The 22,480-nt window shown below is 49.0% G+C and overlaps 1 long non-coding RNA gene across 1 annotated transcript; it reads left to right on the forward strand.

The window, feature by feature from the left end:
* Positions 1-7,557: 7,557 nt before the first annotated feature.
* On the forward strand, positions 7,558-22,382 carry LOC131088766 (uncharacterized). The gene is made up of 6 exons (XR_009115170.1): positions 7,558-7,691; positions 8,396-8,537; positions 8,621-8,782; positions 17,647-17,870; positions 20,801-20,944; positions 21,889-22,382. It is a non-coding gene; the product is annotated as an uncharacterized LOC131088766 (long non-coding RNA).
* Positions 22,383-22,480: the final 98 nt, after the last annotated feature.

Genomic DNA, 22,480 nt, shown 5'->3' on the forward strand with positions numbered 1-22,480 from the left:
CCCCATTGGATGGGCTCCTCACTTGATGGGGGAATGCCTCCAGCCAAAAAGAGAGGAAAAAGCCCCCAGCCCCTGAGCTAAGTGAAAGCAGGCCCGAAGGGAAGTGCGTTCCTGCCGCAGTGCCTCTCGCTGCCTGGCTCCTGTTCCGTGCTTGGGGATGAGCCAGACTCCAGTGCCTCCGTGCTTTTGATTCCTGTTTATCCCCAGCAACATGATTGTCTATAATTATATATAATCTCCTCCTTGTTTACTCTTCTTCCTCCAGGTCTGAACGCAAGCTCGATGGCAACTCTGTGCTCCGTCTGCCAGGGCTCCAGCTCCAACCGCTCCTCTCCATCCTCCACCTTCTTTTTCCAAAGTAACAAAGCCATTGGATTTCCTCCCACCCCTTCCCTGCGCCTCCCCTCCCCCTCGCTGGCACCGGGGTTATTTATACAGAATGTGGAAACAATTTGCAGGAAAGTGAACAATGTAAGCGGGAGCGAGGGAAGGGAGGCGAGTTTGCAGGGCACGCTGAGAGCCCCGGCGGTGGAACGCTGCTGGGGAGCACGGGGGGCAGGCTGTTTTCCTTTCTTCCTTCTCCCCTCTCCCACCATCTCCCTGAGCTCCTTCCATCCTGCTGGAGTCGAGGCCAAACCAGAGCAACGAGATCTGAGTGAGTTTTGGAGGCTGTTCAGGCTGGATCCCGCCCTGCGCTGCAGCTCCGTGAGGCGGTATCTGTGTACTTAATCCCCTCAGAGGTTCTGCTCTCGCATCATCCCTGCTCCTGGATTAGCATTAATGAACAGCATGTGTGCTCCAGAGGTCCTGCTCCAGGCCCTGGAGCTGCAGCACTGCCTGGTGTTACACACAGCTATTCCCAGGAACAGTTCTACTCAAAGAGGACATTTCTGGGAGTGAACGAGGCAGGAACTTCTTGCAAAGTCTGATTTCAGTCTTTCTGCCCTCACCTGCTCAGCACTGAATTTCCAGGGCATCCCAGCACCTTGCTGGCTCCATTGGGAGTATGTCTGTAAATCCAGCAGTTTCCCTGAGTGCTCTGGGCTGGGGAAGCTGAACCAGCACTCACTCAGCACCTCTGAGCAGTTCTGGGCTCTTCAGACCTTGCTCTGCATGGTGAAGTCCTCAAAGAGAGATAACTCAAACCCACACATCCTTTGGGGAAGGGCCATAGGCATTGCAGATGGAAGGGAATGTTCTCCTGGTTCCAGGCTGGAGCAGAGCAGCTGCCCTGGCCACAGTGGGGGCCTCCTGCCCTGCAGGGAATCTCCTTTCCCAACAGCCTCCAGCCCTGGGATGGGATCGGTGCATTGTGCTGAGCTGGTAGGGCAGGGCCAGGGAGCTGCCAAGTAGGACAGTGTGTTCCTCCCTAAAGCAGGCAGATTCCTGGCTGAGAGCTGGTGCAGCTGATCCACTGTGCTCCAGTGGTACAGAGGGACAGTCAGAAGGAACCTCTGGTGGGCTTTTCCTTCCTGAGAATCCATCCTCTCCACTTCCCAGTTCTTCCTGCTCCTTCTCAGTCACTGTCCACACACACAGAGTGTGAACTTCCCCTGGATGTTTGCTCTGGAACCGGCCATGTCTGCTCTCCCACGTGGAAGGGGAGGTGGGTCTGCACAGGCTGGGCCTCCCAGAGCTCAGGGCACAGCAGAGCCTGTTCCAAATGCTGCTCCCTTTAGCCAGTCCTTGCCTGAGTTACCAACTCCAGGAGTAAAGCCCAGGAAGGGCTGGAGGAAAGACACTTTGGCCACTGATGTTCTCTGGTCAGAGCAGTTCAGCTCTTTGGATTCTCCTATTTCTCACTGACTCTGAGAAGGGCCCAGGAAAACAATTTCTGTTTTCCCTTCCAATCCAGGCACCAGCATGGACTGGGAGCAGACAGAACCCAGGCCCAGCAGAGCTGGGGATCACTGGTTCCCACTGCAGCCACGCAGTGTCCAGGAGCACAGCATGAGCCACAGCCTGGCTGCTTCCCATCCCTGCTCCTGGCAGGAGCCTGGTGCTGTCTGAGCACCTGCCCAGGCTTGTTCCTCACTGTGCTTCCCTGCTGGCAAAGGCAGGGATAGGGGAGAGCTTGAATCCATCAGCCTCTGGAGAGAGCACCCCTCGTGCAGGCTCGGGCAGGAGGGCAGCAGCTCTGCTGCTCACAGGGGCCTCTGGGCAGACACAGACATCTTCAGTCTCTCTCTGACTCCCAAGGGTCTCCCCTCATCTTCTGGAGAGATGCAGCCTTGAGTTACACTGCATGGAAAGATCTCAACTCACTTTTGACAGGTTTGGGCAAAGTGGAGGCTTGAAGCTCCTACAGAGACTAAACTGCAGAGACCAGAGGGACCAAGGTAATTTCAGGGCAACAGCCATTGGAACACTTGTGCTTTTTCCCTTCTGGTTCTAAGTGTTCAAATTCTCACCAAAATATAAGACAAACTCTCCTTGGAATGACTGTGCTGCTGAAAACATTTGGAATTTCCTCTTTCATCTGTTTTTTTCTCTTTTTTTAAATTATTTTGAAGGTTCTTTAGATGAGAACAGATTTGCATTCCTCTCTCCCTGCTGCTCACTTCCCACCTGAAATCTTCAGCTGCTCTTTGCAGTTCCCAACACAATGGTGAGCGAAATCCTGAACAGAGCATTCAAACTTGAGGTGAGGAAAAGCAACAGCAGCAGATGGGCTTGTAAACAGCAGAGACCTGGCTCAGGCACAGAGGTCCTGGTGGAGCAGGAAGGAGCAGGAGGGTTGGTAAACACAGAGCACTTTCCATTTTCTGGGCTGAAATGTGGGGATCTGGGGAGGGGAGGGCAGTGGAGGAGCAGCAGCGCTCCCGTTCTGGCACAGTCGGCTCTTCCCTGCAGAAGCTCTTCCTGTCAGAACTTGCAGCAAATGGGAGAAGATGGGAAAGTGGGGGACGTTTTCCAGCATCAGGGAATTTGTGGGTGATGAAAACAAGATTTCCCAGCAGCCCTTTTGCACTAGTCTTGGTTTCTAAAGAGGTATCTTGCTGTTTTCTTCCCTTTCCTTGAATTCCTTCTGAAAATCAGTCAGCAGAGTTGGGAGTAACTTCACCGATACAAAATTGCCAAAAGTTACCTGCAAGTTTGCAGCTGGACAGAGGAAAAAGAAACCCAGAGCAGAGTCCCCACAGGTGGAAGGAAAAAGCAGAATAAGGAGGCTCAGTTCCATAGTTTATTGAGCCCAGAGGGATTTCTACAAACCACATGGCATCAGGTGTCAAAGAAATGAGAAATGAAAACCAACGTGGAACAAGGGAGCAGCCCAAAACTCCCACAGCCCAGCAAAGCTCCAGAAAGGTTGGAGAGGCTTTAACAGCCCCTTAATGTGAGTGGGCTGGCCACGAGCAGCCTCTCCACCTTGTTCTGTCAGGGGAAATCCTGAGTCATGTCATGGGTGTTCTTGCCTTGGACAGGGAGAATCTGCACGTCCTGTGGAGTCCAGGAGAAAGAGACTGATGAAAGAAGGTTCTGGGCTGGGATTCTGGAGAGGTTTGTGCTTGATCCAGGGTTGAAGGGCTGTTGTTTCTGTTTTTCTTGGGGATTGAGCAGGAAGAGGTTACTGAGTCCCTGAACCTTAATGTAACATGATTAGAATCTGGAACAGACTCCAAACCAGACATTTAGGGACTACTAAATGTACAAAGCAGCTTGGATATCTGTCACCAGAGTTTATCCAGATCTGGAAAAAGCCTCTGAAATGGGCAGTGCTTTAACAAAGTACAGATGTCTGGGGACTCGAAATACAAGGAAAAATTATGAGGAGGAAGAGATAACACTTTCTCCATTTCTTAGAGAGGAAGAAAATGCCAGAAAGTTATTAATTTTATTCCCAGGACTGTGGTAGCTGGACAAGGATCCAAGGTTAAGGTGATCCCCATGACCCGACACTTGCAGAACAATTGGGCTCCCTGCATCCTGACATGAGAAGTTCTAGGGAGATCTGTAATCCCCAGTAATAACCTCACAGGTTAATTGGTGTCGGGAAATGAGTTTATTAGGTAGGTGGGCTAGAGGGGGTTTAATTACGTGTTTAGATCAGCGTTGCTTCAAGCATTAGTTTTGCCTAGGAAAGGAAGGTGTAATGTCAGGAGCAACACTTTCACACTGCTTAGATTGAGCCAGGGGGGCTGGAGAGAGCCCCTGGACTGTTGGGGAGGATGGAAATGAGCTCTGAGTTAAAGCATCTCTTTGCTGTTTTGGGCCAAAATTCGTGTAAGGCCCAGTTCCCTGAGAATGGCACTTAGCAGTTTTTGGACTGTCAAGCTGTCAGAAGGAATCCCTCTGAAATACACATTAGATTTCTTTTTTTGGGCTTTATTTCTCTTTTCTGCTTTGTGTCATATTCTCCTCATGGCTTTCCAGAGCAGAGTTACTCTTCCACTTGTTCCCTTTTGCCTCCTGCTGAGTCAATTCCTTTCTTTTCCAACATTATTTGTACTGTAGTCACTCCCAGAATCTGGGAAATCATCCTCAGAAGTCTCCCCATCTCCTGAGCTTACTGCCAACTCTCCCACTAAAGCTTTGAATTCTTTGTTATAAAGAAGAAAAAAAGGCCAGCAAAGTGCACCTCGACACCCATTCAGGTGCCATTACCCTGTAATTCTTTAAAAACTCTGTGTGCATTTATAGTCACTGGGAAGTGCTGGACTGGGAAGCCTCAGGACTAAATTGGTGTTAGCACATGAAAGAGAGCCAGTCCTGCTTGGGCAGCAGGCTCTGGGCAGGTTTGGGCACCAGCTTGCTTGGTGGGCTTGGGACAATAATTCCCTGCCTGTGCCCCTGCTGGCAGTGCCCAGCTCCAGCTGTGCCCGTTTGGATCAGGAGCTCCCAGGGACAGAGCCTGTCCCCACCCCTGGAGCTGCAGCAGAGCCTGAGCTGAGCAGGGATCACAAACAGGGATGAGAGGAATGCCCGGGCAGCAGGGCAAGGCTCCCAGACTCACTGCCCTGTGAGCATCCTGGAACCCTGGGTGCTGCAAACTGTCTCTGTTCCCAGCCCTTGGCTTCTCTCTGCCAGCCAGCAAAGGGTTCATCACTTCCAAATACAGCAGAGAGGTGAGCTGGCAGCTTCCCAGTTCCACTGGGAAACAGGGGAAATCACCAAACTCACTCTGCAAACTCAAGCTGAGCCTGATCGGACCCTCCATCCTGCCTGCAGCTCTGCCACCTCCCCACAGGTGAAAAGTCCCTTGTGTTTCTGAGCCATCCCATCCCATCCCATCCCATCCCATCCCATCCCATCCCATCCCATCCCATCCCATCCCATCCCATCCCATCCCATCCCATCCCATCCCATCCCATCCCATCCCACATCCCGCCCATGCTCCAGCCTGCTCCAGTTTGCCAGCAGAGAAATCCATTTTCTCCCCTCCTCCCTTGTTTGAGGAGCTGCAGACACATCCCTTGGCTTTCCCTCTTCTCTGCAGGCTTTTCCAGAGCCCTTTTCTCCCGTTGTTTGCTCGTTCCCTGCACTCCATCCCATCTTTTGCCTCCCTCCCTGCTTGGATACAGCATCTCGCTGGTCCTGCCTCACACTCTGAGCAGGGGTATTAGATGGATTCCCCATAGAGTATAAATTGAATGGAGAGAAGTGGCTGGTTTCCCAGCAATAATTTATCTGATTAAAAAAATACTCCCCAAACTCCCCCTCCTCTGCCAGTCCTACACCCCCTCCAAAAAGCACCATTGGCATCAGGGCTGCTGTTTGAACTGTGTGATTCCAATTGCTGGAAGAGGGATTTAGATGGGAAAATAACTGGCAAAGGATGGTTCTCAGGGGATTTTCAGTGCTGAAATTTGGAACCTGGGTTGTTGTGTGGGGAAGGCAGAGAGTAAATAACTGTGAGTCAGGTACCTGGGTGATTTGTACCTTTGCCCCCACGTGCCCAGCGCCGGATGCACACACGGTGCTCCCACACGTGCCTGCCCAGCACACACCCTGCACAGCAAGCTGCTCCTGCTGCTCCCTCTCTCCTCTTTTCTTCTCTTACCTCAGGGCTGGCTCCAAATAAAAGGAGGAATCCGCCTCACAAAGGGCATGTCACCCAAAAGAAGGAATCTGCCTCACAAAGTGCATGTCACCTAAAAGGAGGAATCCGCCTCACAAAGGGCATGTCACCCAAAAGAAGGAATCTGCCTCACAAAGTGCATGTCACCCAAAAGAAGGAATCTGCCTCACAAAGTGCATGCCACCCAAAAGAAGGAATCTGCCTCATAAAGTGCATGTCACCCAAAAGAAGGAATCTGCCTCACAAAGTGCATGTCACCCAAAAGAAGGAATCTGCCTCACAAAGGGCATGTCACCCAAAAGAAGGAATCTGCCTCACAAAGGGCATGTCACCTAAAAGAAGGAATCTGCCTCTCAAAGGGCATGTCACCTAAAAGAAGGAATCCGCCTCACAAAGTGCATGTCACCTAAAAGGAGGAATCTGCCTCACAAAGGGCATGTTGCCTTGTTTGTTACTTCCATGGGCTTCATTCCTTCCAAACCATTTTCTTCTCTGACATTCCTGTTGTAATTATGGGATGGAAAAGCCACCCCAAGGCCCCTCTCGGGCAGTGGGTTTGGCTGGTGCCTGTTCCTGTGGGGCGCCAGGCAGGTATTTGCAGGTATTTACACCCCAGAGTGCTCCCAGAGCACCGGGATTTACAGCAGGGGCCCCCCGGTGCTGTCAGGGCAGTGCTGCTGCTGCCACCCGAGTGTCTGCACACCTTCCCAGGGCCTGGCATGGCCCCAGGGCTGCTGGACATGCCTCTGCTCACAGCTCATTCTGGCCACTGGGTGGAACAGGAACGGGCCCTGCTGGAGCTTTTCAGCCCGGAGCACCCTCAGGCCAGTGGCCAGGGCTCAGGTTTCCAGCGTTTGGCAGGAGGGCTGCTCAGATGAAACCTCTCTCTGCTCCTTCTGGAGGATTTACACTGCCACAAGTCCTCATTTTTTCCAGATGTTTTACCTAATAAATCAAGGAGTCTCATCAGAGGATTGGGATCCAAAAACTGTTACCATGACTTCAAAGGCACAGGCTGGAGTGGAAAGAAGTGGTGCAGACATTTTATACCACTCTGTATGATCATGAAAATACACTCTGCTCCCAGGATTTTTTTGCTGTGGATACCAGAACTCCAACCATGATTAAATAAAATGGTGCTGTGCTCCCTCAGCCAACCTTTGCTGAAAATGGAGCTGCAGGAGCCTGAGGCTGTGGGGCTGGCAGGAACCAGGCTGGGGCTGGTCCTGAGAGGGGCTGAGCTCTGCCAGCCCCTGTCCAAAATCCTGCAGCATTAACTCAGGGCTGAACTCACTCCATCTTTCCAGATCAATATTCAACTGCATATTTTCTCCCAGTGCTGGTTTAGGCAATTCCCACATAAAGGAATCAGATGTTCATCTTCTTCAGATGTTGGGAGAGAAAAAGATAAAAAGAGTTACATGGCTGTAAAATGTGATTGTGACTATTCAGACCAGTTTGTTCCTTGATCAAGAATGTAACTTTTTTTTTTTTTTTAATGTAGTGAAGGCTTTTTACAGTGTCTACATGGTGTCATTTTCTTTTGCTGTTCCATTTCTAAAGATAACTGTGTTTGGAGAAGCTGTTACGTGTTTCTGTCACTCCATAGCACAGGGTGCTGCAGGAGACAGAATGAAGAGAAGCAGCTGAAGAAAGGAAAGCTGATCCTCTGGTGGGTGAGCAGCAGGTCCACAGGGTTGGCTTTTGGTTCCCCCCTTTCCCAGAGCACTGGCCTGGCATCAGAGATGCCTGAGCTCCTCACCCTCTGCCTGGTCTTCCATTGGATCCTGTTGGATTTGGAATTACAGAATGGGGTGGGAGGGACCTTAAAGCTCATCCAGTTCCACCCCCTGCCATGGGCAGGGACACTGCCACTGTCCCAAGCTGCTCCAAGCCCCAGTGTCCAGCCTGGCCTTGGACACTTCAGGGATCCAGGGGCAGCCCCAGCTTTGTGTCCCCTCGCTGCTCAGTGCTGCAGGGCTGAGGGCAGGGTGCAGGCAGGGCCAGGCTGCTGGGGGCAGGAGCACAGGGTGTCCTGCTTGTGGGGAGCCCCCCAGCACAGACTGAGGGGCCCAGGTCGAGGGTTCAGTTTCAGGAGAGGTTTTGGGCTTCCCCTTTCACATGGCTGAAGCACAGCCTTGGAGGGGAGGCTCTCACAACCTCCTGGGGGTACCTGCAGCAGGTGAGGTGAGCAGAGACCTTGGCTCGTGCTGCCTCAGGATTCTGGGATGTAAATAAGTTGTCACTTAACAACAGTGGGAATTGTAGCACTTGGAGTTCTGGGGAAATCCTGTGCACCCCCAGTAGGCACTGTAGTTATGTAAAACACACTGAGGACATTAATTCACTGTATTTTGTCTGTTTTGTGTGTCTCAGGCAATGGGGAGCAAGAGGGCATTTGGTTCTGCAGGATGTTTAACCACATCTGAAAGCCTCACCATGGAAGTTCAGGAAGAGGTGATGTCCCACTGCAGCCAGGTGGAAGGGAGCACCAGGTGCAGATCTCCTGTGTTCTAATGTATGTTCAGACTGAAAAATAACCTCATCTAAGTACTAATATTCAAATAACAGTCGCTACAAATCCATTTGTTCCTGCCACAGACTTCAGAAAAATTGCTGCTTGTCTTCCCTCCCCCACGAGGCTGAGTCCCAGCACCCCAGATTGTCGTGACTGCCTGGGATTGGTGACATCTCCAGTGAAATGTGTTGGAGCATCAAAACAGAGTGGGAGAAGCACAGCCTGGCTCTGGGAGCCAAAAATAGGTACTATCACTTGTGAGCTGAAGCCTCCCTTCTCCTTCCCCACCCAGCCCTGCCTCCCTGGCACGTGCAGCACATAATCATGGTGTTCCCATCAGACCAAAGGAAAACCACATTCCTAAAGCAAGCAGGGCATGAAGTGGTGGCCGTGCTTTGGAGGCAGAGAATGTTAGGACATGGATTCTAAATCAGGGAACATCAGTGGTGATGGTTTGCAGATTTTCTGTGGGGAATGGGTGTAGAAAGGAGCACGGCTCATCTCCTGCAGTGCCATGTGGAAAAGCATCAGAGGTACACCATAAAATGGGGAGCTTGAATGCCCTTCATTGCACAGTTGCTCAAATCCTTGTAATTGAATGAGTGAGTGATGAATGTAGCACACTGGATTTCTCCCTGGATCCTTTCTTTCCTTTATTCTGTGACTGTGAATCTCAGTCATGCTTTCACCTGTTTTTATTAAGTCTGTCCATTGCAGTATTTGTCCGCTTCTGCCAAACCCTAAAAGCTCCATTTCATTAAAAAAAAGAGATCATTTGGGAAGGGTGAAGTTTGATTCACAAAGATAATGCTCTTTGAAGGTGTCTGCTCCTTTGGCAGTGACTGATTCAAAGCAGTTCCATTTCAGAATGTCTGTTCTGCTGCTCCCAAGGCTGCCCAGAGGAGGAGGGATCGTGAGAGGCCATATAAATCAGGGGCTGTTACAGGGATGTCAAACACAACTGCACCACGGGGTGCTAATGGTGAGCAGGTGAGGAGTCAGAGCAAGTCAGAACCAAAGAAGAAAAGCCACAAAGCTCCTGTGTCTGGTTCTTGATGCTTCCCAAAAGTGCAGTGTCTGCACACTGCTGTCTGTCCTGGGAAAGGCGCAGGCTGCTCTCTGATCCGTATCACGATTTCAAAGTGCTCCAGTAATTGGATGAGTAGGTTTGGTGGGAACATCTTTGCTTCTCAATTCTCCCATCAGGAAAGATCTAAATGAAGCTATGTGAGCACACCTCCAGCTCAGGCTGTTTTCCCATGTCAGTCCACTGGATTTGTGCTCACCTGAGGCAGTGGTGACCAGGCCACTGCACACAGCAAGGGGCCTGTTGGATTAAACTTCCATTAGAGTGGAGGAAGAAAACTCACAATCTTTGTGCATGCAAATAGGAGTTTCCTCCTTTTCCAGCAGCAGTTAAATCCCAAAGCTCTGACTCCAGTGAGTTCCTGAGTGCTGGAGTAAGAATTAATTTGGGATCTTGGTGTGCAGCTTTTTGAGAAGGGGCCAGTGCTTGTGCTTTCCCCCTTCCTCAATCCCACGAGCATTCCAGGTTTCCAGAGGTTCCAGCTGGCTCTTTCCATGCAGACTCAGGCTGTGTGATGGACCCTGGGGTTTGTGGGCACAGAGCAAGGGGGATGCCATGGGGGAAGAGTTTTCTCTCCCACAATGATGGTGTGATCTTCACAGCTTCCCAAATGCCTGTTAGTCCAGGAGAGAAGCTGAGCTTGAACCAAAATGAAGCTGTTAGAGCTTTAAACCAGGCCATGAGACTGGCTGTGTACAGAAGGACCTGAGGCTGGTGGAAGGTCTCAGGGAAGGGTTGTGAGCCAGGATCATGGATGACCACGAGTCCATGGGACAGGCTGTGCCTGTGCATGTCCCTGCGAGCACATTTCACCGTGGTTTCTGCTCCAGTTTTGGTTATTTCTCAATATTCCCACTAATATTTGATGTATTTATCTTGGCTGTGGGGAATTTCAGCAGTGAAAGTGCTGACTCTGATGTCCTTCTGGGACATTGGCTTGGGACAACCCAAAGGTTTTGTGTGGGCCTGCAAAAAATGTTCTGCCCACTGGTCTCCAATCCCAAGAACATTCCTGTTTTCTCTGCAGATCCTTATGCACAGCACTGATAGAAAGATTACATTTGTGTAGAGGAATAACACAATAATTACAACTATTATTTATTTTCCAGGACTTCTGGGGCACTAGAATGATGGGACAGGAAGGAATGAGGTGCAGCTGGTTAACTCCAAATCCCTCCCAGTGGGGTTTGTGTTTCTCTTCCAAATCAGGCCAAGCAGAACCTGCTCCTCCTCCTCAGTCAAGGGAGTGTGTGAGGAAGTGGGAGCTGGGAGAAAGGGGAATGTTGGCTGCTGTCCTCTGGAAGGTTTTAATGATCTTTAGCCTCCATATAGAAAGAGGCTCCTTCTGGAACAAGGAGAGCTCCTCACTTGAGGAACAAAGTCAAGGTCAGCTGCAGCCCTCGAGCCCAAGATTTACCTTTCTCGAGCATCTCACATCTCTCTGGACCCCAGGGTTAGAGGGGATATTGGGAAGAAATTCCTCCCTGAGAGGGTGGGCAGGCCCTGGCACAGGGTGCCCAGAGCAGCTGTGGCTGCCCCTGCATCCCTGGCAGTGCCCAAGCCAGGTTGGGCAGGGCTTGGAGCACCCTGGGACAGTGGAAGGTGTCCCTGCCATGGCAGGGCTGGAATGGGATGAACTTTAATGTCCCTTCCAACCCAAACCATTCTGGGATTCTGTGAATCCTCTCAGTGCCCTCAGGCTGACCCTGTTATTTGATTTCCTCTTTCACTTCACTTCAGTTGAAAAATGAAGATTTTCTGTGCTGTACCTTCCACCCTAGCTCCTGAAAAGTTTAGCAGTGTCACTGGGAAACAGCATGGAAGTGTTGCTGCTCTCCACTGGAAAAACAAGGGACATCTAAGGCTGCATCCAAGCAGAGTCTAAGGTGAAATGTACACAAAATTTAGGCATCTTAGTCCAAAATGATGATCCTGGAAAACCTGCTGTTGGCTTTCCCTGCTGCAGGAGCTGCCTGTGCAAGGCAGACTCTTCACCCTCAGTGTTTAACTTCTTCCTCTGCCATCTCCAAGCACTTGAAGGGATGTCTTCCCACACAGACCTTTCCTGCTGACAAGACTGACTGGTATTTCTCCCTAAAACACTTGGATCAAAATGGTCTCAGTCTGGTGGCAGAGGGCAGGAGCTGCTTCTGCTGGGCTGGCCCTGTGTCCCATGGCTGGAGCAGCCCAGTCCCCAATGCCAGGTTGTGTCTCTTTACCTGCTCTTGAAAAGGCCAAATGACCCCAAGTCCCCTGTCCAGGAAATATCCCATGCTCAAGGCCAGCCTTGGAACTCCTCCTAAATCTCCTTTGAGGGCCCTTGCTCTGCACCTCTTGGGAACAAGGAGGATTCCCATGATTTATCAACATCTCCTGCCCAGGGGTTTGTGTGTTAACTCTGAGTGGCATCATCACCTCATGTCAGTTTGGGGCACCAGGGAGTCCCCACCCACACTGCAAACAGGGCAGGTGGCACAGCTGGAGCTGAGCAATTTGGAGTTAAACAGTCTCAATTATTTAGGGAATTCACATCCTGGCAGCCAGAGCAGTAAAGACAGAGAGGTGTCACTTCAGGGTGCTCAGAGTGGGATGGGGAGAGCAAAACTACACCCAGCTAAGTCTGTAAGTCAAGACTAAACTGTCTCTAATTGCAGCCAGGTGAAACACTTGAGTGGACAGTCTGCAAGTGCTTTAGAAAAAGTGGAAAGCAAAAGCTTTTTGTACAAGCATTAATCTTGGTGCCTCACTGGGGTCAGCTGGGAGTGCAAGGAGAGAATTCAGCACAGTCAGCACTGGGCTGTAAAGATCTATGTCCAGCTTTGCATTTCATTCTGTTTATCTGGGCTATTAATTAGCTCCTTTCAGCTTCCCTGGGAAGATCTGTGTGCTAGGGCTCCTGAACACTCATAAAGATCTCTCATTGATTGCTTGGGCAGCTAAATTGGGTCAACACTTCTCCACTCAGAGGTGTCTTAACTTTGCATCCTTTTCTGCTGGGCAGGAATGCTGGGGATGACTTCAACCTTCTCAGAACCCTCTTGTACACATTGCTTTCCTAATTTCATCCTAGGTATGGCATTTCCATTACAAAGGAGTTGTGTTGTTGAGCTCTGCTGGTCTGGGTCTTTCAATAGCTGATCAGAGCTTCTGGTCATGTGCTTGTGCTCTTTTCCCCGAGAACAAAACATCCTCTGCACAGATCCTGGACTATCAAAGCCCCCAGAACAGTTCAAGTGCCAAACACAACCCCAACAGCAGCCTGAGAAATGATGTCTCCCAGTGGGGCTGTTGAATATGCACAAACGTATGGTCTGTTTTCCAACGTGCCTGTCAGAGCCCTGCTGCTGCCTCCAGCAGAGAAAAATATTTGTCATAGGCCATTTCCCCCCAAACTTTACTGCTTGCAGGAAATAGAGAATGTTCTTTTCCAACATATTTATTTGTGTTTCACTGTAATCACAAAGGGTTGTGTTTTCCCCCTTTCTCTGGTGACCCAGCAGGGTCCACTGCTGCCAGTTCTGTCACTATCTCTCACTGAGCTCTAAGCCTTTTCACCCTTTCCTCTGGTGTCAGCTGCACTCCAGGTAACAATTCCATACAGGAGATGAGCTTTGAGGTGGGTGTTTTCCTTTCAGATTTACTGAAAATTCCATACAGGAGATGAGCTTTAAGGTGGGTGTTCTCATTTCAGATTTACTGAGCACCCTGTGCAGGTTTTCCTGTTTTTTAAAATCCCCATTCTCCTGTTCAGGTATGTGGGGAAGGTGTTCTGATGTGAACAAGGCTTTCCAACACAGCTGCAAATGCTGCTAATTTTCCCCACCATCTCTTTTACTGTCTGTGTTTTCCCATACATTGAACAAGGGAGCTCCTTGGTCAGAGGGAAAATCCCCACTGTGGGAGTGACTTAGAGCAATGTCACTGCTCAATCCCCAAAATCTGTGTGTAGCTTTTTGTTGGGGTTAATTAAGTTCCTAGAAGTTTGTAAGTTGGTGTACAACTTGAATATCTTTATATTGATATCTTTATATCTTTATATTGATATCTTTATATCTTGAATATCTTTATGAATAACTTATCTTTGTGGTTTGGACCCTCCTGCTGCAGTGTCACCCCGCCCAGGAACTCCAGACAGGGATTCTGTGCATGTTCCAGGCTGTGTTGGCATTCTCACATTCTTGATCACAGAATCCCAGAAGTGTTTAGGTTAGAAGGAACCTTTAAGACCACCTTGTTCCACCTCCTGCCATGTGTGGGAACACCTTCCACTCGCTGTCCAACCTGGCCTTGGACACTTCCAGGGGTGGGGCAGCCACAGCTGCTCTAAGCAACCCCTGCCAGGGCCTCAGCACCAAACACAGGCAAGAATTTCTTCCCAATATCCCATCTAAACCTACCCTTTGGTGTCAGTTTTAGGTGAAGTGCAAGATAACTTAGTCACATTTAATGGGACAGGCATCATTCATTTGTCTCAGCTGAGAATGAGTGAAACCTTTCATGTGTCAGAACCACCTGTAGCCAGGAGCAAGACCCAGTTTTTCCTCTCCCTGGTGTGGAAACTGCTCACAGCAAGCTCAGTGCTCTTGTGTCTGAGTTCCCACTGCTCCCTTCCCACAGCAGGAGCCTTCTGGAGGCACCACTCCCCAGCCACTGCTGCATTTGCCTGAAATTGGATGCAGAACCTAAAAAAAAAAAAGAGAGACGAGTGAGAGAGTAAGATAACAGGAGTGGTTTTGAGTTTTTTCTTCCTGATGTCTTTCACTGGTACTTTTTACAGCTTTCTTTTTAAGCTGAACATAATTCATGAGCTCTGCTCTTTAGAAAAAACAACAAGACACGTTAACAGCAGTAGTAGCAGTAAACACAAAAACAAATGTCAGTCACACCATTCCTTGTGCTCCCCTGTGCTGCCTTCTCCAAAGGCAGTGGTTCCAGAATGTCCTGGCAGCCTCAGGAGTGGTGGGTACCACAGTGACACCCCAGAAGGAGCAGCTGAGTGCTGGAGGTCAGCAGGAAAACGCTGGACTCCCATCAGAAAACACAAACCCAACAGATCATGGAGTGAGCAGCAGCATGGAAGAGAGGGTGAGAGGCAGATTGCAGCCCTTTGGGACTGGGAAAACGAGATTTGTGAGAAAGCTTTTCTCCCTCTTGTCAAATCTCTGTTATTTGTTACCTGCCTCAGAGGGCTCAGGGCTGAAAAATACCATTGCTTTGCTTCATGGAATCTAAATGTCCACATGATACAGACATAAAGCTCAATTCCTGCTCAGCCCTCACCAAAGGGTTTTGGTCATGGAAGGAGTCTTTTTGAGAAATTGATTTTTGTTGAATTCCTACACTTCTGTGCTTTCAGACACTTCTGATAACAACTTCTGATAGCCTGAACATCTTTCTTGACCAGTTCCCCACTTTTAGCAATATAAGTTTGTTCCAAGCATCTGAATTCTCTCCAGTTTTTGGCAGTGATGCTTTTTAGCTGAATTGCTCTGGGAATGTGAAGGCATCTTGCTTGTGCCCAAAATGTCCATTGCCTGTATAGCATAAGAGCATTTTCCTCCCAAATTTCCCTGTCAGCACGTGCCTTCACTATGGGAGGAGGAGGAAATGCATTTCAACTTTTGGTCCTTCTAAGAGCATCCCTTAAAAATGTGTATTAGAGCAGAGGGAAGCAGGTGGAGCAACAGCCTGGGCAGCATTTACCCTGTGGTGGTTTCTGGTCACAGGGAACCTGGATCAGCACCTTCACCTCTCCTTGGGGTGGTGCTGCTCAAACCCCACTGATCCCTCATGGATTCAACTCCCCACCTTTTGTTTGTCCCCACCTGCTCCCTCTGCCCCATTCAGTGTCTCTGAAGGCCTTGGTGTCTCTTTGGGACACAGAGTCCCACAGTGACCTCTCAGACACATTTCATATTTCCCAGAATCAATAAGTTCTGCTGCAGTTCCAGGAACAGTCGATGAGTCCCGTCAGGTTCCCTTAGGAGGAACAGAGGGGCAGCCTAAGGATGACATTTCTTAGGGAATGCCACCCAGGCATATTTATTGTTTCAAATCCTCTGACTTCAGGGCTCAGGCAGAGCCTGCAGCCTGTAGCACTCATGTAATTTGATTTTAAACCTGCCATGAGGTGCTGAGGGAATAACAGCAGTGGTGGAAGCCCTGGGTGACAGCAGACCCAGCAATCCTGACGTGCAGTGCCCAGACCTGTCAGGGAGATCTGAGGGCTCACAGCTCCATCACCCCTGTTCCACATCCCATCAGAGCCCCTGGTTTGCTCTCCTGGCTTTGATCACCAGCCCCCTGGGATGAGCATGGAAAGGTGGGGGAAAGGTGGTGTTTTTGCAGAAGTATTGCCCTCGAGGGACATTTAAACAACAACAAAAAAAGTGAAATGAATGTCTGTGAGAAGTGTCAGATTGGAGCTTGAGGAGTCAGACTTCACCTGTCTGAAGGCTGCCCTCATTCTCCCTGCCAGAGCTCTCAGAACAGCACCATTCCTTGGCACAAAGTGTGTTCTCTGCTTTTCTTTTATGTCCCCATATTGCTCAGTCCTGCAGCTGAGAAAGAGTCAGACTGTGCTGATGGGGTAAGAGGTTGCATTGGTAACACCAGGAAGGAATGTTGGCTAATTCACCCTGGTTTTAGAGATGCTTAAGACTTGCAAGAAGTTAGAATGATTTTAAAATAAAATGTATGCAGAATGAGTGAATAACTCTGCTTTTAAACCAGGACCTGCTGGGAACAGAAGCCTGTTTCTCTCCTTAGCAAATCAGGGCTGCACCCTGCTATTGCTCTCTGGGAAGAGACCTCCATGCTCTCCTCTGACAGCTACATCACCAAGGGCTTCTTCAGACTTTTGCAGCATTCCCAGGTGCTGCAGCACAACCTTTCCTGGCAGGAAGGTGATTTGGGAAGCACCATGATCACAGTGTACAGGTCCTGTGGCAAAAGAATCTGCCAGGGCTCCAGGCATCCTCCTGTGGCACACTATGAGCTTGGCATGGAAGCCCTTTGTAAACCAGGTCTTGTTCTGAAAAGTTGAATTTTACAACTGTTCAGCTTTGTCCCTTTGTCAGATAATGTGGTAAAAATGAAGCCCAATATTTCCTCCATGAAAAATCCATTTTATTTATAGGAAATTCCTTCATAGCATTTGAAAGGGTGGTGAGGTTTGTCTGAGCATTCCAGTTGGAGGAACCAAAGCCAAAACTATGACTTTAAAGGGCTGTCTGAGAGTGCATGAACAAAACTATTACAGCAAACAGGACTCTGTCCCTGTCCCAACCTATTGTCCAATGTCTTTATTCCTTCCTGTTTCTGTGGTTCATTGTCCCTGTGTTCCCTACATCATAGCAGTGACTGATTTGAATTGTTGAATCAGTTTTGAATTGTTGAAGTAGCAGACTGAGGTAATTTTGCTCTTATTTACTCTTCCATCACAAGGTCCTAACAGCACTCTGTGCCTCCAATTCTGCCATTTAAAGCAGAGGGACACTTCAGCCACCACGTCCAAGCAATGACTCCTGGAATCATTGTTTCTGTATATTCAGTTTTAAACACCTGAAATCACAGTCTGAGATACAGAGCAAAAGGAAGGACACTGTGGGAGTTGTGGGTGTTGACACAACAACCAAGTCTATTTGGTGTCAGGTTTTATGTGTGGACTTGCTCATGTAACTCTGGCTGATCTGTTTGTATCTCTCACAGATAATGAGGCCTTTTGTTTCCATTTCCAGGAAACACATGTGATTGCAGCTGTATGGCCCAGCACCTCAGCTGGCCCTTTCAGGTGTCACACAGAAAGGGCCGGGCTGTGCTGCTGCTGGTTCCTGCCATGGGCAGAGGTGAGGTTTGTGAGGTGTGCTGGGATCCCCAGGAGTGATGGGCTGTGCTTTCCAGGCATCCTCTGCTGCTGGTCTAATGTTATTTCTTTGATTTCCCAAGCCCAGAGGCAAATGACCATTTCTGTGTGCTGAGCATCAATTCTTTCCCTTTTGTTCTCCTTTCTCCTCTCCACAGTTTTCCTCTCACTTTGAATTCTGTCAGTCTCACTTCCCCTGGCACAGGAGGAAATGTGATGGTGTTTACAGAGCAGAAGCACTGGGGCTCAGGAGATGTGGAAGGTGGCCCTGCTGCTCTACCTCCAACAGCTCTCCATGGTTCTGACCTCCTGTCAGGATAACCTGCACTAAAACCCCTCTGCCTATTCCTGTGTGATCCTACTGTGCCTAACACAAGCTCAGGTAAGACCTTTAGGCACTCCCATTATATGAATGAGAACAAGATTGTTGGTGTCAGTAATTAACATTCTTGTGGGATTGTTGGAAAAGCTTTGGGATAAACACCACCTGGAATCCTTGCCTGGCTTATGTGGTTTTGAAGAAGCAGAGGAGACTGATCCTGCTCGCATGAGAGGGCCTGGACCATCTGTCTCCTCTCTTACTGGATGTGCAGAGTCTGTCAGGCCAAAGATGAGTTGTTGCAGCTCAGGGAGAAGTGGGACACAGAAAAGTGAGGGGATGGTCAGTGTGTCCCCAGAAATGATCTCATCTGAGAGCAAGGACTGATGACAGCCACCAAAACAGGAAAACACAGTCCCTGTGAGCACCTGTGGCACAGTGTCAGGCCATGACAGGCTTCCAGAGATGAAATCTCACCCTACTGACATGGCTGACAAAAATCCCATTGACTGCAGTAACATCAGCCTCTCCCCTTGGGTGTTATCTGCATTTCTCTCCTTCTGGATGCCCAGAGAGCCATATCCCACATCATTATGCACTTCCTGATAGCATATGCATTACCCTTTTCTTTCAAATTGCTGATTGGATTCCAGTAAACCCTGCCTTTTGGATTCTAGGTTCCCTCCATCTACCTCTGAAAACCCTAAATAAACAAACATAGGATCAGACCTCAGCAGCTCCCTTGCTCAACAGGGGAAGCTTTTAAAGCATTTTACACCAACTGCCCTGTTTGTGTTTCAGACTCTGTCAGCCTGGCACTCAAGGAGCTCCACCTTCCTCTCAGCCTTCTCAGGGAACTCACCTCAGTGACTGGAAGGTCTGCTTCCATTTATGACCCTCCGTGATTCCAGGGAGGAGCTGGAACTCCTCATGACCTCAGGAATGACAGAAGTACATGCTGGGGATGGAGGGTTTCTGGCATATGACCTGCTAACCTAAAATTTGCTTGGCAAAGTCCAGAGGATGACTTTTAACCTCAGAGCAGTTTGCAAAACCACATCTGTGAGCAATAAATGTAAAAAATAAATGAAAAAAAATAAATCTAGCTCCTATTGAAGGATGAAAGACAGCACACCTTGCTAGGCACTGCTGCTGGAATCAGGATGGAGATTGGGAATAATTGGACAGGCCATGTGCCAGATGCTGTCCATGAATGGAGCCAATGCCTCACACAAGGGAGGCAGCACAGCAGGTTAAACTGAAGGTATCTCACAGCTCTAAGTCTTAAACTTAACGAGCCACGTCTTTATTTGTGCTGCAGCCCCTTCTTATCCCAAATTGCCTTTACCAGCTGCCAGAGGATGCCTGGTAACAGAAAATTCTCTGGATAACAATAAATTGGTGTAACGATTGAGTGTCACCTCACATCCTGCTAAGCAACAGAGAAATCACGATGAGAAAAATAGGCACGAGCAGAGTGGCACTGAACAGTGCAATCCTAATTCCATCACCCTTCTTGTGGGCCACAGATAACCCAGAGCAATTTACAACTGCTCTGAAGCGGCTCCAAGTCTCAGCAGGAGTCGGGAAAGCTCCGTGCAGCCTCGGGACTGAGGAGTCGCACACATCAGGGGAGTTGTTGTTCCGTAACCTTGCCTCTGCACCAAAACCAGGGGGCTGCTTTGCAATGGGAAGCACTCCAAGCAAAACACAAAATTTTAATCACTGAAATGAGGGTCCTCCTCTGCTCCCTCTCTGGAGAATAGTCTGTCTCTGATGATCGTGCACAGACTCCCAAAGAAGGGAAATTTTGGATTTAAATCTCGACGTCAGCGTGTGAATGACAGCGATAAATCTTGGCTGTAAGGCTGAGATATCTCCAAGAGGAGAAAAACACTTTTTCCACTTAAGTGGCTGAGGTAGAGGAGGTAAATATATTGTCTCCCACTATTAAAGGGCGAGGAAATCATTTATACATGTGTATTACACCTTTGCACCTAACAGTGGAGTTCTTTTTTAAATTCAAGGGTCTAAAAGTTTAGAAATACCAACATTAAGGTGGCCTATGAAACTGTAATTTGTCCCTTCCATGCATTTGCATTATGATACAGTATTTAATTCTAATTAGATCACACGCTGTTCTTTCAACAGGTTCCTGGCCTCACTCATTGTACAGAATAGACTGTGCTCACTAAGTAATAATTTTATTTTCTCCTTGCTGTTCACTGTGTGGCCTGTGCTTTATTTACAGCAGACTATTCAAATATTGTTCTGAAGACAGATTTATTCATTTCCTCCCGAGCTTTTCCATGGGACTCATCACTATGGTATCCAAGTGCTTCACAAACTCTAATTCATTTTCTCAACACTGTAGCGAGAACTGGTGTTGCCCTTATTTTACAGGCGAGGAACTCGGGTGTACAGACAGAATAGTAAAAAATATCTTTTCATTTCAGAGATCCAATTAGAAATACTCAATGGCCTGATTTTGTCAGAAAATAGAACATGGCCAGGCATCTAATTGAGTCAGAAGTTGTAGAAATTCTCAGTTATTGCAGATTTATCTGCAAGAGTTCTTCATTTCTGCAAGTCAGGCTTCAAAATGTGAGCCCAGGCACTTGGGCAGTGCTGACTGCACAATCAGTGCAGCGCTGGGCAGGTCTGTTTAGGGACTGTGCTTTGCATCCCACAGATTCCAGAGGTTAAAAATCCTTTCTGGGAGCAGCAGTCACCTGCCCCACCCACAGTGCTGTGCTTGCTTGCCCAGCAGTTCCTCACAAGGTGCATAAAATACCCACATCTGATTTTTGCAGTAAATGAGGTGGAAGTTGTTGGGGCACTTGCCTGGGTTCTCTGACCTTGGTTGAGTGTCTGAGCCTGGCATATCCTTGTGCACTGGTTGCCTTTATCCTGGCGTTTGATAACTGGGGAGTGTGTTACAGTGCAGCCTGATTACTGTTGCTTTATTGAATATGTACTTCTTTCCCATGTAGAGATAACCCCAGTAATGTAATCCTGAGCTGACATCGATGCAGGCCATCAGCAATGTGGAAATTTCCCTCTGTGATGAGGGATGTCATGGCTGGCACAAGCTCCAGCACTCCAAGGGGGTGAGGCACATGCTCAGTGTATTTCAGGTACTGCTGACTGCCTTCCAGGTGGTGTGCATTTCCATTCCCAAATCCTCACCTTTCTGCTCTGCCCCAGTTTCTGTCATTCCCATTACTACATCACTGTCCCAGTGAATTCCCTCTTCCCACAGGCCCTGTTGCATCCTACACCCAGCCTTGGGGTCCTTTTCCCAGCAAGCTCTCCCTCAAACCATGATCAGAGCTCAGGGACAGCTCCCAGTCCTGCCAGGCTGCACGTCTTCCTCCCAGCAATTCTCCCATTTCCACTCTGGTTTAAAGCCTTCTCCCAGCAGCCTGGCTTCCAGACTCCTTCTTAGGAGCTTTGCTTTATCCCTCCCTCCAGGCAGACCTGTTTTTCCTTCTGGCTGCTCATTCCCTTTCACCACCCTGGAGAACCTGTCTCTCTCCAGAGCCTCTGTGCCTGCCAACTTACCCGTCCCAGCCCCAGTTCCTGTCCCCAGTGTGTGTTTTTCAAGGAGCTTCCTGCTCTGTGTTTCCCAAGAAGACTGGAAGGACAGGTCTGCCCTTCCTACCTGCAGACATGGCATGGTCCAGAGCAGCCAGGAACTGGAGCTGCAGCTCCAGCCCTGATCCCACAGCCCCGGGCTGTGCTGAGGATGGAGCTGCTGGGGAGTGGGAGCACCAGGAAGCTCCTGCCAAAAACCAGCAGGATTTCAGGAGGGTTTTCATAGCAGGGTTTGAGGGAACACCTCTGACAAAGTGACCACTCTCATTTTCAGGCTAGAAAATCCCTGACAGAAGGAACAGAAGGAGAAATGTTTATAATTTAACCCAAGGTATGAACTTCAGATGCCTAAATTTCAGCACAGTGGTTAGTCTGGCCCTATTAAATGCGACTGAGGGCAGGATTTTATGATGGGAATTGCTAACCAGCTTTAATAGGAGTTACACTACCAGTCCTGCCTTTTAATCACCGCTTCCATTTTCAGGATAAATTGCAGCTGGTTGCTGGTAATCCTTGTGGCATATCAGATAGCAGCATAGCTCGGCAAGGGTAAGCTGGAGAAACCCAAACATCCTTCTGAGGAGGTAATTATTCCATTGTGAAAATGCCCCGGGATATTTTTAGTGGCCAAACCCCCTGTTTCCTGACAGAAACATAAAATAATGAAGCAAGCTTCACAAGGAGAGACGCCTCAGACACCTGTATTAGCTGGTGCTTTGCAGTCACGTCAGCGTTTAATTCACTGTGTGCATCCCTGTACGGCAGAATCCACACCTGCGTTTGGGGCACTGAGCACTCTGCCAGCCTCTGCCTCGCACAAAACCCTCTCCATAAACAAATCTGCAAATCCTGCTGGATCAAGAAGAATTTCACGGGAATATAGAGCTGCCCGCAACAAGAGGGACACCCTTGCCACACACACCGAGGTTACCAAGGGAAACTTTCCTTAACAGGAGTCTCACAACCAGCGTAAAAGCCTGGATTTTTGGAACAAAAAATTTAAAATTCGTTGTTAAATGTTTTGCAACGTGTTTTGCAGGGGATGTACCCATGTTACATGTCCTGCGGTCTGGCTC

This window comes from Melospiza georgiana, chromosome 13 (genome assembly GCF_028018845.1).
Source record: "Melospiza georgiana isolate bMelGeo1 chromosome 13, bMelGeo1.pri, whole genome shotgun sequence".
NCBI lineage: Eukaryota > Metazoa > Chordata > Aves > Passeriformes > Passerellidae > Melospiza > Melospiza georgiana.